Source organism: Salvelinus namaycush, chromosome 42 (assembly GCF_016432855.1).
Source record: "Salvelinus namaycush isolate Seneca chromosome 42, SaNama_1.0, whole genome shotgun sequence".
NCBI lineage: Eukaryota > Metazoa > Chordata > Actinopteri > Salmoniformes > Salmonidae > Salvelinus > Salvelinus namaycush.
Window position 1 is genome coordinate 394,814 of NC_052348.1, and position 13,546 is coordinate 408,359.

The 13,546-nt window shown below is 42.5% G+C and overlaps 1 protein-coding gene across 1 annotated transcript in view; it reads right to left on the reverse strand.

The window, feature by feature from the left end:
• The window catches only part of LOC120034962 (long-chain-fatty-acid--CoA ligase 1-like), a 52,689-nt gene extending 40,917 nt beyond the window's left edge, over positions 1 to 11,772 (reverse strand). The window contains exon 1 of the mRNA XM_038981683.1: positions 11,699 to 11,772. The gene's annotated coding sequence lies outside the window, so the exon portion shown is untranslated. The remainder of the gene's footprint in view (positions 1 to 11,698) is intronic.
• Between the last annotated feature and the right edge of the window lie 1,774 nt (positions 11,773 to 13,546).

Below are 13,546 nucleotides of genomic sequence, written 5' to 3' on the forward strand. Positions count from 1 at the left end.
GTGCAAAGGTTTACAAAATCCATGTGTCGGTTCATTAATCGTTTGTGTCACGGTTCGGTTGATACCTCGGTTCAAAAATACTTAGTGTTACAGGATACAATTTGGCATCCAGTGGTGAAGAACTCCAAATATTTTATTTATAAAGCCATTTTTTACATCAAGTTCTTTACAGCACTCTGGCTACGGTTAGGCATAACCGAAAATAACTTCTGGACATCAGAACAGCGATTGCTCACTTTGAACTGGAAGAATCATTTTTCTTTAACGAGTCCGACGGGAAGGATATACTGCTTTCCTAGGAGCAGGCCCAAGTCCCTGCCATTTGCGTGAAGAAAAGGGGGGGGGCGGAGGTCAGGCTTCCTTCTGAGAATTCGTAGGTGAGAGTAAACGCCCACTGCCATCCGTTCTATTTGCCATCGTGCAATCATTGGAAAATAAAATCAATGACGTATGATCAAGACTATCCTACCAACGGGACATTAAAAACTGTAATATCTTATGTTTCACTGAGTCATGGCTGAACGACGACACGGATAATAGAGCTGGCAGGATTTTCCATGCACCGGCAGAACAGAGAAGCTACGTCTGGTAAGATGAGGGGTGGGGCTGTGTGTCCATTTGTCAATAACAGCTGGTGTCTAATATTAAAGAAGTCTCCAGGTATTGCTCGCCTGAGGTAGAGTACCTTATCATAAGCTGTAGACCACACTATCTACCAAGAGAGTTCTCATCTATATTATTCGTAGCCATCCATTTACCACCACATACCGATGCTGGCACTAAGACCACACTCAACCAACTCTATAAAAGGCCATAAGCAAACAAAGAAAATGCTCATCCAACAGTGGCACTCCTAGTGGCCAGGGACTTTAATGCTGGCAAACTTAAATCCTTTTTACCTCATTCTACCAGCATGTCACATATGCAACCAGAGGGGGGGGAAAAGTAAATTTTTTTAAATAAATAAAATAACTCTAGACCACCTTTACTCCACACACAAAGCTCTCCCACACCCACCATTTGGCATATCTGACCATAATTCTATCCTCCCGATTCCTCCTTACAAGCAAAAACTAAAGCAGGAAGTACCAGTGACTCGCACAATACAGAAGTGGTCAGATGACGCGGATGCTAGGCTATAGGACGGTTTTGCTAGCAGAGTGGAATATGTTCCGGTATTCATCCAATGGCATTGAGGAGTTTACCACCTCAGTCATCGGCTTCAACAATAAGTGCATGGACGACGTCGTCCCCACAGTGACCGTACGTATATATCCCAACCAGAAGCCATGGATTACAGACAACATCCGCTTCGAGCTAAAGGCGAGAGCTGCCGCTTTCAAGGAGTGGGACAGTAATCTGTACGCTTATAAGAAATCCCGCTATGCCCTCAGACGAACCATCAAACAAGCAAAGCATCAATACAGGACTAAGACTGAATCCTACTACACCGGCTCTGATGCTCATCGGATGTGGCAGGGCTTGAAAATGATTACGGACTACAAAGAGAAACCCAGACGCGAGCTGCCCAGTAACACGAGCTTACCAGACAAGCTAAATGCCTTTTATGCTCGCTTCGAGACAAGCAACACTGAAGCATGCACGAGAGCACCAGCTGTTCTGGACGACTGTGTGATAACGCTCTCGGTAGCCGATGTGAGCAAGACCTTAAAACAGGTCAACATTCACAAAACCTCTCCATGACCAAGTCTGTAATAGCTACATGTTAAGCAGACTACCATAGTCCCTGTGCCCAAGGAAGCGAAGGTAACCTGCCTAAATGATAACCGCCCTGTAGCACTCACGTTGGTAGCCATGAAGTGCTTTGAAAGGCTGGTCATGGCTCACAACAGCATCTTCCCGGATACCCTAGACCCACTCCAATTCGCATACCGCCCCAACAGATCTACAGATGACGCAGTCTCAATTGCACTCCACACTGCCCTTTCCCACCTGGACTGAAGGAACACCTATGTGAGAATGCTATTCATTGACTACAGCTCAGCATTCAACACCATAGCGCCCACAAAGCTCATCACTAAGCTAAGGGCCCTGGGACTAAACACCTCCCTCTGCAACTGGATCCTGGACCGGACAGGCCACCTCCAGGTGGTAAGGGTAGGCAACAACACGTCTGCCACGCTGATCCTCAACACTGGGGCCCCTCAATGGTGTGTACTTAGTCCCCTACTGTACTCCCGGTTCACCCACGACTGTGTGGCCAAACACGACTCCAACACCATCATTAAGTTTGCTGAAGACTTAAGTGGTAGGCCTGATCACCGACAACGATGAGACAACCTATAGGGAGGAGGTCAGAGACCGGGCAGTGTGGTGCCAGGACAACAACCTCTCCCTCAATGTGAGCAAGACAAAGGAGCTGATCGTGGACTACAGGAAAAGGCAGGCCGAACAGGCCCCAATTAACATTGACTGGGCTGAAGTGGAGCGGGTCGAGAGTTAAGTTCCTTGGTGTCCACATCACCAATGAACTATCATGGACCAAACACACCAAGACAGTCGTGAAGAGGGCACGACAAAGCCTATTCCCACTCAGGAGAATAAAAAGATTTGGCAAAGGTTCCCAGATCCTCAAAGTTCTACAGCTGCACCGTCGAGAGCATCCTGACCAGTTGCATCACCGCCTGGTATGGCAACTGCTCGGCATCTGACCGTAAGGCGCTACAGAGGGTAGTGCGTATGGCCCAGTACATCACTGGGGCCAAGCTTCCTGCCATCCAGGACATATATAATAAGCTGTGTCAGAGGAAAGCCCCAAAAATTGTCAGAGACTCCAGTCACAGACTTTCTCTGCTACCGCACAGCAAGCGGTACAGGAGCGCCAAGTCTAGGACCAAAAGGCTCCTTAACAGCTTTTACCACTAAGCCATAAGACTGCTGACAATTAATAAAATGGCCACCGGACTATTTACATTGACCCACCTCCATTTATTTTGCACACTGCTGCTACTCGCTGTTTATCATCTATGCAGTCACTTCACCCTTACCTACATGTACAAATTACCTCGACTAACCTCTACCCCCACACATTGACTCAGTACCGGTACCCCCTGTAATATAGCCTCGTTATTGTATTGTGTTACTTTTTACTCTATTTGGTAGATATTTTCTTAACTACTCTTGAACTGCACTGTTGGTTCAGGGCTTGTAAGTAAGCATTTCACATTAAGGTCTACACTTTATTCGGCACGTGACAAATTAAGTTCATTTTCTGATCCTACTGTGGCTATACATTTTGTCATTTATTTTTTTTAATAGGGACTATAGAATAGTTTTCTACCCGCAAACATTTTAACCACCACACCATTATACTGAAATGCTACAAACTCAAAACGATTTAACCATCGATGGAAAGTATTAAATACTTAATCTCATCAGCTTTAGCTCATTTAGCCGTTTAAAAGAGAACGTTTAGCACCAACTTTCCACTCAACAGAATGGAGCTCTCGCTAATAGTAACCCCTGCCAAAGACAAGCGGAGCAGGCGGATCGCGGCGGAGGCAGTGCGCCCTTGGCCCTGTTCCACAGAGTGGGGTGAGAGCTCCGTAAACTGTAGTAGAAAATGCTAGATTCTCATGTGAGATACGCCGAACATTTGAGACGACAGAGAGAGAGGACCAAGAGTTTCTTTCCCCACACCACAAGCCTGTATTTCCAGATTTCCTTGAATGGCTTGGGATGAATGCTGTCATTGTACTTCAAAGCTGACAGGCCACAAATCCTCCAATGCGCCACATGATAATCACAAGTTTGTAGACTGGAGCAATTGGTCTGTGTGCGTCGCAGCAACTAGGGTTACGGAATTGCGTTGTGACTCACTTAAAACGTATGGCAAACAAGGTAACGAGCCATACAACTCCACGCACAAGGACTACTTAATTTACACAGACATTTTTACAAAAATACATTTACTGGAAGAACTGTGCCGATGCAAAGTTTGGTAAAATCCCCTTTTTTAGGTGACCATGTTTTCCATAAACTCTTAAATATCTGCTCCAAATTAAGAATTAAAAAAAAAAGTCTGCATAAAGAATGAGGTGTCAGCTATTACAACACCTTGAGTTAAAAAAAATATTTAAATACAAATAAAATCGCTTTTGTTAAATTGAACCACAGTAAGTGAAGTGGGTCCCTGATCTATACTACACAGAAATTCATTATGATGGCTATGAATGCCATTCTCTTCTTGGTGATGTATCCTAAATAGGTACACCGAGCTAGACGTAGGCAATATCCACCTTTGCATGTGGGTATTATTCGACACATTCTGTATTATTTTAATGAGCTCCACTTAACAAAATTGTTGGTCCGGACCAAATCTGTACCAATCTTTGACGTCCAAACTTGTGACTTCTAAGTACAGCACAGTAGAGCTCAAGAGTAATGCAGAGTATATATATACACAGTACAGCACAGAACTGTTGAGTGTAATCCACTTGTGCTCTAATGGGTTTAGTACTGTACTGTCGAGTATAGTACACTTTACTGTACTCTACTTTTCTTTACTCTACTGTACTGTGCAAACTTGTGAAACAGACATCTAACATTGTTTTAGATTAGGTCCGGTTCAAATCTGAAGCAATCATGGACGTCTATGTTTGGACCAAATGAAGGCCGGTCCTGACGACTGTTTACGTTAAAATCAAGGCCAGGGCGGATTGACCAAATTTCAACGTCCATGGATGTCCGGTGTCGGTCAGTGCTCAGTGGGTGAGGATGCTGGTTAAGTGGAAAGGGGCTCATGGGTAGGGCTGTAGCGGCCATGAAACTTTGTCATGCAAATAACTGCCGGTCTCACGGTAACTGACCGTTAATTAACAAATATGTTTAGCATGTCCTGGCTTCCAGGAACCACTGATGCAGACCGTTGGAACATCTACATTTTAAAAATGCTAGATTCTCATGTGAGATACACCGAACATTTGAGACAGAGAAAGAGAACCACAGTCTACACCATCACAATAAATCCATTATTTATTTTAGGACAGGTCTAAAGAAACATGAAGAAACTGTAGCCCATTTCAGAGGAACAGAATAGCACATTCTGAGTTTACCTTATGTTAGGCCCTGATCTGCCTGTGGGCTACACTAGTTCATTTAGCAGACAAGGTTTGCTTAGAATTCTGTGGCACTATTTTACAGTATGAGGAATACAATTGAACACAGCTGAAGAAAATAGAAAGGATATTTTCTCCAAATGATTTCCGAGGGAGTGCGCACATGCGGCTATTCTGTGTTGAGAAATTAACAAAAGAAACAGGTCCTCCTATTGGCTTCATTTAGAGTTATTTATGAAACTTCAGTTAATACAAACGTTAGGCTATACGTTTAGATTTTTTTATACTTACTAAAGCCTGCATGATGCGACTAATGATGATTTGAAAAAAGCCACATGAAAGGCATGAGCTCTGCTTCTTGCGCAGGCTGCACACACTTCAGTATCTCATTCACATTTTAACAAGCACTTGATAATATTCTCACCCATCACACTATTATTTTAATAACATATAGCCTATGGATGGATTTTTAATTTAGAATGGCCTACAAAAACAAATGGAATCCGTAGCCTATACTCAAATAGCGAATGGGGTTGTTTTTCATATGCAGGCATAGGCAGCGCATGCATAAGGCTAGAAGAAGCTTTTCCTAAAGTAAATTGAATAAAAATTGCCAAAATTATAGCCTAATCCAGTCTATACAGAAGTAAATAAAAACATAATCAAAATAGGCTGGCATGATTTGGCCACAGAGAATCATTCAATTATAATTTTTTTAAATGGACTGTTTTAAATCGTATTGCACACAGGTCAGAAGGAAATGCAGCAGATGCAATTTGGGCAGTTTGTTAAATTGTGGCAGGTCTAGGATAATGGTGTTGATGTGAGCCAGGACCAGCCTTTCAAAGCACTTCACGGCTTCAGATGCGAGTGCTACGGGTCGGTAGTAATTTAGGCAGGTTACCTTAGCTTTCTTGGGCACAGGGACTATGGTGGTCTGCTTGAAACAAATAGGTATTACAGACTCGGACAGGGAGAGGTTGAAAATGTCAGTGAAGACAAGCCAGCACATGCTCGGAGTACACATCCTGGTAATTCATCTGGCCATGTAGCCTTGTGAATGTTGACCTGTTTAAAAGGTCTTGCTCACATGGCTACGAAGAGCGGGATCACACAGTCGTCGGGAAACAGCTGATGCTCGCATGTCACTGGGCAGCTCTCGGCTGTGCTTCCCTTTGTAGTCGGTAATAGTTTGAAAGCCATGCTCCTTGAAAGCAGCAGCTCTACCCTTTAGCTCAGTGCGAATGTTGCCTGTAATCCATGACTTCTGGTTGGGGTATGTACACGGTCACTCTGGGGACGACGTCGTCGATGCACTTATTGATGAAGCCAGTGACTGATGTGTACTCCTCAATGCCATCGGAAAAATCCTGGAACATATTCCAGTCTGTGCTAGCAACAGTCGTGTAGCTAAGCAGCTGCTTCATCTGACCACTTTCTTATTGACCGAGTCACTGGGTCTTCCTTCTTTAATATTCCACCTAGTTTCTCAGAAACGTGGTAATTAACTACAATAACCATAATCCATTGCTCCTGTTTCTGGCTGACGGAGATGGATCAGACGGGAAGAGGCGAAGCGAGAGTGAAACCTCTCGGCAAAATCTGTCCTAAATAAGCCCAATGCGTTTCATTGGATCTAAGCTTGTTGCCTGCCTTCCCACCTTTGGGACAACGACCCCCATTGTTATGGCGGCAACATGAGCATCTCGTCATTATATACAGATCTCTGGACAGATACACAGACCGCATGAGAGAGGAATGTACACAACGAAAAAGGGAAAGTATGCCTTATCTACTTTGAACTAGTCAAATGATTGCCAGACAGTTCTGAAGCATAGTCTACTTAGGCAGGCTAGCTAAATAGGATGACTAAAGACAGTACAGTATGGGGAGTGAATAGATAAGGTTACGTCTGACTGGCAGACTGTTACTGCCCGAGCAGAGATTAGATTTAATGTTTTAAATGATATTGAAACCGCACAGACCTTTAAAAAAAAAAGCACTAAATCACTCAGAACTACTTTGTGTTCTTCAAACAATGACATCCTCAGGACATTAGATTCTCATAGCAACCGATGGATTCCGATATATTATCAGTGCACAGAAGTCTTTCAAATGATGCCCGAAGAAGAGAAGACAGTGTGTGCTTCTGTGTCTGGACCCTTCTAGAACATGACATTTCCATACAAAATATAGATCTTGTTGTAAAAAAAGACAACTTCTCCTTTACGTTGTGTAAACAGTTCAAAGCTGAAGCCTACGCAAAGCGTCTCAAGTGCAGTAAATCAAGTGTAGAGCTAGACTGTTTACAATACAATTAATTAATAAACTGGTCTTCAGGGTAAATAAGCATTTGCAAAAGGGGCAATCTACAGTTTAAAAAAAACAGCAGTCTTCACCCCGCCAGTGTTTTGAGAGTGAGAGATAAAGTTGAAGTCAGAAGTTTACATACACCTAAGTCAAATACATTTAAACTCAGTTTCACAATTCCTGACACTTAATCCTAGTAAACAGTCCCTGTCTTAGGATCACCACTTTATTTTAAGAATGTGAAATGTCAGAATAATAGGAGAGAATGATTTATTTCAGCTTTTATTTCTTTCATCACATTACCAGTGGGTCAGAAGTTTACATGCTACCAAATACTAATTGAGTGTATTGCCTTTAAATTGTTTAACTTGGGTCAAACATTTCAGGATGGCCACTCCAAAACCCTCACTTTGTTGTCCTTAAGCCATTTGCCACAACTTTGGAAGTATGCTTGGGGTCATTGACCATTTGGAAGACCCATTTGTGACCAAGCTTTAACTTCCTGACGTCTTGAGATGTTGCTTCAATATATCCACATAATTGTCCTTCCTCATGATGCAATCTATTTTGTGACGTGCACCAGTCCCTCCTGCAGCAAAGCACCCCCACAACATGATGTTGCCACCCCCGTGCTTCACGTTTGGGATGGTGTTCTTCGGCTTGCAAGCATCCCCCTTTTTCCTCCAAACCTAACGATGGTAATTATGGCCGAAGAGTTCTATATTTGTTTCATCAGACCAGAGGACATTTCTCCAAAAAGTACAATCTTTGTCCCCATTTGCAGTTGCAAACCGTAGTCTGGCTTTTTTATGGCGGTTTTGGAGCAGTGGCTTCTTCCTTGCCGAGTGGCCTTTCAGGTTATGTCAAAACAGGACTCGTTTTACTGTGGATAAAGATACTTTTGTACCCGTTTCCTCCAGCATCTTCACAAGGTCCATTGCTGTTGTTCTGGGATTGATTTGCACTTTTCGCACCAAAGCACGTTCATCTCTAGGACACAGAACGCATCTCCTTCCTGAGTGGTATGACGGCTGCGTGGTCCCACGGTGTTTATACTTACCTATTGTTTGTACAGATGAACATGGTACCTTCAGGAGTTTGGAAATGGTGCCCAAGGATAAACCAGACTTGTGGAGGTCTACAATTTATTTGAGGTCTTGGCTGATTTCTTTTGATTTTCCCATGATGTCAAGCAAAGAGGCACTGAGTTTGAAGGTAGGCCTTCAAATACATCCACAGGTACACCTCCAATTGACTCAAGTGATGTCAATTAGCCTATCAGAAGCTTTTAAAGCCATGACATCATTTTCTGGAATTTTCCTAGCTGTTTAAAGGCACAGTCAACTTAGTGTATGTAAAATTCTGACCCACTTGAATTGTGCTAGTGAATTATGAGTGAAATAATCTGTCTGTAAACAATTGTTGGAAAAATTACTTGTGTCATGCACAAAGTAGATGTCCTAACAGACCTGCCAAAACTATAGTTTGTTAACAAGAAATTTGTGGAGTGGTTGAAAAACGAGTTTTAATGACTCCGGAGAGATGCATATTCCTGTCGGCGCAACGTACAAAAGAATCGAGGTGACAATTTCTGTGAAACAGAGTATGTTACAATCCCTGATGTCTTTCTGGAAAGCAACCCTTGCCCTAATGTCATCTACCTTTGTTATCTAGAGACTGGACATTAGCGAGAAATACACTCAAGTGGTGGGTGTTGTGCGCGCCCTCAAAGTCTGACCAGAAGACCGCTCCGTCTACCTCTTCTCTGGCGGCGTTGTTTTGGGTCAGCCTCTGGAATCATATTAACTGCCCTGGGTAGTCCGGAAAAAGGATCCGCTTCGGGAAAGTCCTTTTCCTGGTCGTAGTGCTGGTAAGTTGACGCCGCTCTGATATCTAATTCTTCCCGGCTCTATGTAATAACACTTAAGATTTTCTGGGCTAACAATGTAAGAAATAAAACATAAAAAAACTAAATACTGCAAAGTTTCCTAAGGACTAGAAGCAAAGCAGCCCTCTGTCGGCACCATACGAACCAGACTTCGTAGCAGAATACCTTTGTAATATATAGTAAAAGGCGTGTGAAGATCTTCTGTAGAAGTTGCCACATGGTTGTCAGTCAACACATCTGTTCATATCTGCATTTGACATGAATCCAAAGACATGAATGCATGCTACTAAAGGAAGGTTGTATAGGGGTTGGTTTCAGACCAGATCTAGGAGCTTTTAGGCAACAAAAAAAAGGTGGGATTGGGAACGGGAACCAGGCAACAGGTGGCACACAGCCTGGCTGGATGATGAATGGGTGTAAACAGGAACCGGTTCAGGATGGTGCAACGTTACAGAAACGTTCATATAGAAAAGCATTGAGTAGAACAGATATGGTTGTCTGTCTTGTAGAATAAGAAACCATGTTACCTGTATTTGTTACACTATCTGCGACGTTGAACATTTCACCTCACTGAAACACATCCCTGGTGACCCCTTCCATGTGTTCCATAAGCGCCAGCTGCTAGTCAACTAGCTGCCTACTTTTGTGGCATCAACTTAATTGCCTAACAAATTGGGGTGCATCAGATGCAACCAAATCTGATTTTGAAGGGCAAACATTTTCAGGGGGGCATGCCACCACTCCCCCTTAGCTGGCAATTTTTTTTTTAATAATGCGGACTACTCTAGATTTTCGGGAACACACTGCCCCTGGGGGTTGTAGTCAATAAGAGACATTCACCTTTCACCTAAAAACCAGACTGTCTTCAACAGCAGTACTGTAATATACTGACAAAATATTATCTCCTTTGTAGTATATGAACAATGCAACTCCATATGATAACCACATGGCAGACCAATCCAGTGAAATAAAGGGTTCGCATCTCAAGTATATTGTCAACAGGAGAGGCCTTTAAAACCAGCGCACTCAGTAAGTCAATGTCAAAAACAGACTCCAGGCAACATTCCACGCAATTCCTCGAATGTGGTTGTCTGCTGTACCACATTGAGCCAGGTATAGGCCTAGCTTATAACGTCAAATGTTCTGGTGTTCTATCCAACCAAGTTTCAAAGGCACCGTCATTATTTGAACTTGGGCCTAATATGTAGGCTACAACCATTGGTAACAAGTGTATGTCTTTGAAATAGCTGTGAACTTGCAGCCACCCTGAGCTGGTCTGGGCAGGGTTAAGAAAGTGTGCATTACAGATTTCTGGCAAAGAACATTGACGATTTAGTAACACCAACAGGTCTAAATCTTGCCACCTGTACTAAGCTTAATAACACTTATGAACTATTTAGCAAGAGCAAAAATAAACCTTCATTTGAAAAGGTCACCAAGACCGGAGTAGGCCAAATGCAGCATTAATATGCTACAAGATACTCATTGCAATTTCAACAGAACCTGATCACTTAAACGGGTATCACACTTTCCCTTTAAATGCAACGTGATAAAAATGACTTAATCCCAAAATAAAATCAAAAGTATTAACATTTCGGAGTAGCCTATCATTTTTGCTTTACTAATGGAAATATTATTTTATATTGCTTGTTTAAATAAATGGTTTTAAAAAGCATAAGAGTATTTTTCGACAATCACTGATAGCAACTCAGCAAACTGTCTCGATACAAATGACAAGGCGGGGGATGCCGCAACATGAGTTTGACAATGGATACATTGTCTCCTTTTAAACTTGTATTACAATATTAGTTAATTAACTAACGGCGTCATTCGGGCTCTTTTCACAAGTCCTAAAAGCGCTCATCACGCTAATAAACGTTTCGAAACAAAGTTGAGTGTCGCACAAACGTACTATTTCCTCATACGACCTTTTTCTTCAACCTCTTCCACTCGACTGCCTTGGAAATGTCGTGTTTACAATTTGTGGTCGCAAGAAGTTAATATAGCTTACAGGAATAAAAAGTTACACAGCACATAGCTATTTTTATGACTACGTGTTGATTCACCAAGCACGCTACGGAATAGGGAACGCCTGTAAAAGATAACTATTGTTTTCGTGATGTTTCGAGTATAGGCCTACGTTTTAAAATTCGTATTCTATCCAGCCTGCGATATCACGTAATCTATATTGATAATATGATGGATGTTATCTACATTTAAAACGAATGAATCCACCAGACATCTACAGCTTTTGAAAATTTAGCGATATATGGTGACTGATGGTTTTTTTAATGACCCAGTTATCAATGTTATTGCGCAAACAAACACAATCATGTATTCATTATTTTTACATAGTTATTGAGCACAAACCTGGAACAATATAATTGAATAGGCAAAGCATAAAGTTAAACATCCAACAAACCTGTGTCAAGCAGGCTCCTAGGCGTGAACCATTCAGAATCTTTAAAGGGGATGTAGCGCTCAACAGTGCATCTCACATATATTTTCAAAGGCGTGTTTTCATTGGTCAATTTCTATTGAACGTTAACGTACACGCACATTTTTTTGCACATTCCATCACACTTCATTTACGTCACATTACTCAATACATATTCAATCACCAAAAGAGTTTCAGATCATATTTGATCAAACCACTTGAATTTGTTTATTAAAGATGCTTCGACTGCAAATTTGTTCAGACAAGTTCAATTTTGTTCCAAGTTCAATTTCAATGCAATCTTTATCAAAGCAATTCATGTAACCTAGGATTATATTACATTTCTTGTTGTTTTTGACAACACAGTTTTGCCACATTATCAGACACTCGCTAAATGTTATCAGCATATCGAATGTGCGACCCGGGCTGGCAAAATTCTGGATCATTGTTACTCTAACTTCCACGACACATACAAAGCTCTCCCTCGCCCTCCTTTTGGCAAATCGGACCACGACTCCATTTTGTTGCTCCCAGCCTATAGACAGAAACTGAAACAGGAAACGCCCGTGCTCAGGTCTGTTCAACGCTGGTCCGACCAATCTGATTCCACGCTTCAAGATTGCTTCGATCACGTGAACTGGGATATTTTTCATTTTATTTCACCTTTATTTAACCAGGTAGGCCAGTTGAGAACAAGTTCTCATTTGCAACTGCGACCTGGCCAAGATAAATCAAAGCAGTTCGACACATACAACAACACAGATTTACACATGGAATAAACAAACATACAATCAATAATACAGTAGAAACATCTATATACAGCATGTGCAAATGAGGTAGGATAAGAGAGGTAAGGCAATAAATAGGCAATGGTGGCAAATTAATTACAATATAGCAATTAAACACTGGAATGGTAGGATGTGCAGAAGATGAATGTGCAAGTTGAGACACTGGGGTGCAAAGGAGCAAGATAAATAAATTAATAAAGTATGGGGATGAGGTAGATTGGATGGGCTATTTACAGATGAGCTATGTACAGGTGCAGTGATCTGTGAGCTGCTCTGACAGCTGGTGCTTAAAGCTAGTGAGGGAGGTAAGAGTCTCCAGCTTCAGAGATTTTTGCAGTTCGTTCCAGTCATTGGCAGCAGAGAACTGGAAGGAGAGGCGGCCAAAGGAAGAATTGGCTTTGGGGGTGACCAGTGAGATATACCTGCTGGAGCGCGTGCTACGGGTGGGTGCTGCTATGGTGACCAGCGAGCTGAGATAAGGCGGGGCTTTACCTAGCAGAGACTTGCAGATGACCTGGAGCCAGTGGGTTTGGCGACGAGTATGAAGCGAGGGCCAGCCAACGAGAGCATACAGGTCGCAGTGTTAGGTAGTATATGGGGCTTTGGTGACAAAAAGGATGGCACTGTGATAGACTGCATCCAGGTTGCTGAGTAGAGTATTGGAGGCTATTTTGTAAATGACATCGCCGAAGTCGAGGATCGGTAGGATGGTCAGTTTTACGAGGGTATGTTTGGCAGCATGAGTGAAGGATGCTTTGTTGCGAAATAGGAAGCCGTTTCTAGATTTAACTTTGGATTGGAGATGTTTAATGTGAGTCTGGAAGGAGAGTTTACAGTCGAACCAGACACCTAGGTATTTATAGTTGTCCACATATTCTAAGTCAGAACCGTCCAGAGTAGTGATGCTGGACGGGCGGGCAGGTGTGGGCAGCGATCGGTTGAAGAGCATGCATTTAGTTTTACTTGCATTTAAGAGCAGTTGGAGGCCACGGAAGGAGAGTTGTTTGGCATTGAAGCTCATCTGGAGGTTAGTTAACACAGTGTC